The sequence below is a fragment of the Aplysia californica genome, unplaced genomic scaffold (assembly GCF_000002075.1).
Source record: "Aplysia californica isolate F4 #8 unplaced genomic scaffold, AplCal3.0 scaffold00143, whole genome shotgun sequence".
In the NCBI taxonomy this organism is placed as follows: Eukaryota; Metazoa; Mollusca; class Gastropoda; order Aplysiida; family Aplysiidae; genus Aplysia; species Aplysia californica.
In genome coordinates, this window is record NW_004797413.1 from 57,236 (window position 1) to 58,461 (window position 1,226).

The following is a 1,226-nucleotide window of genomic DNA, read 5'->3' on the forward strand; positions in this document are numbered from 1 at the left end:
GGTGTAGCAATGAGACGCTTCGCCGTGGGTGGTTGGCAGGTGCTCTGGTGTGGTTTTCTTCTTCTTCCCTATCTAACATCTATTGTCTTTATTTTCCCTCCTTCTATTTTGTGTTTGCTTCTCTATTATAACACCTCTAAACTTCGGCACTTATATGACCTTATTGTGTTGCAAGTGCCGTAAAACACTTACTTAAACTAAACTAAAGACGCTTCGCCGCCGCACACAAAAGGCTTGAATTCCACTTGCGTTTGGCGAGAAGTTTTATTTAGGTGTCTCGGTCTTTTCGATGGGACACAGGCTGGATGACCCTTACAGTGAGGGTCGTAGCCTGCCTCCTAAATGATCTAAATTGTGTTGATGGATGCGTAAAACAGGTGCATAAAAATACACAAAACACAAAACAAAAATACAAACTCGTTCCGAAATTATGCGTTCGTGTCCAGTGTCGTGATCAGCTCGTGCGAAGACCAAAAACAAGAACGGCAGTCCTCTGCTTGTAATGGCTCTCCAGTTGCTTGTGCTTTTGGGGAGACGCCACACTCACAGCACTTGTGTCCAAGCAGAGCTCTCTCTCTCTCTCTCTCTCTCTCTCTCTCTCTCTCTCTCTCTCTCTCACACACACACACACACACACACACACACGCACACGCACTCTCTCTCTCTCAGCCTATCTATCTATATACATATATTTTCCCTTCTCAATCTTTCTCCATTGTGTTTGTGTGAGTGTGTGTGTGTGTGTGTGTGTGTGTGTGTGTGTGTGTGTGTGCGCGCGCGCGCGCGCGCGTGAGTGTGTGCCACACGCCCTCTCTTACTGTGTCCCATCCTTCTGCTACTGCAGTAACTATCACCGTCAAAAGATCCACCAACCTGATAACCCCTACCTCATCCCACCCACTCCCGTTTTCCTCCTAGTTTTCTGCCACCCTCTCTGTCTGTCTGGCTAACATCTCTGTGTATATATGTTATTATTATTATTATGTGTGTGCGTGTGTGTGTGTGTGTGTGTGTGTGTGTGTGTGTGTGTGTGTGTGTGTGTGTCTTCAGTCTCTCTCCATCTCTATTTTTCTCTCACTCTTTCTCCATCTGTGTGCGTGTGTGTATGCATGCCGTGCTTATATGTTTTTGTGTTTGTGCGTGTGTGCTTATGCGTGTGTCACACACTTCTCTGTTTCCCATCCTCCTGTTACTGTAGTAACTATCACCATCAATAGATCCACCAA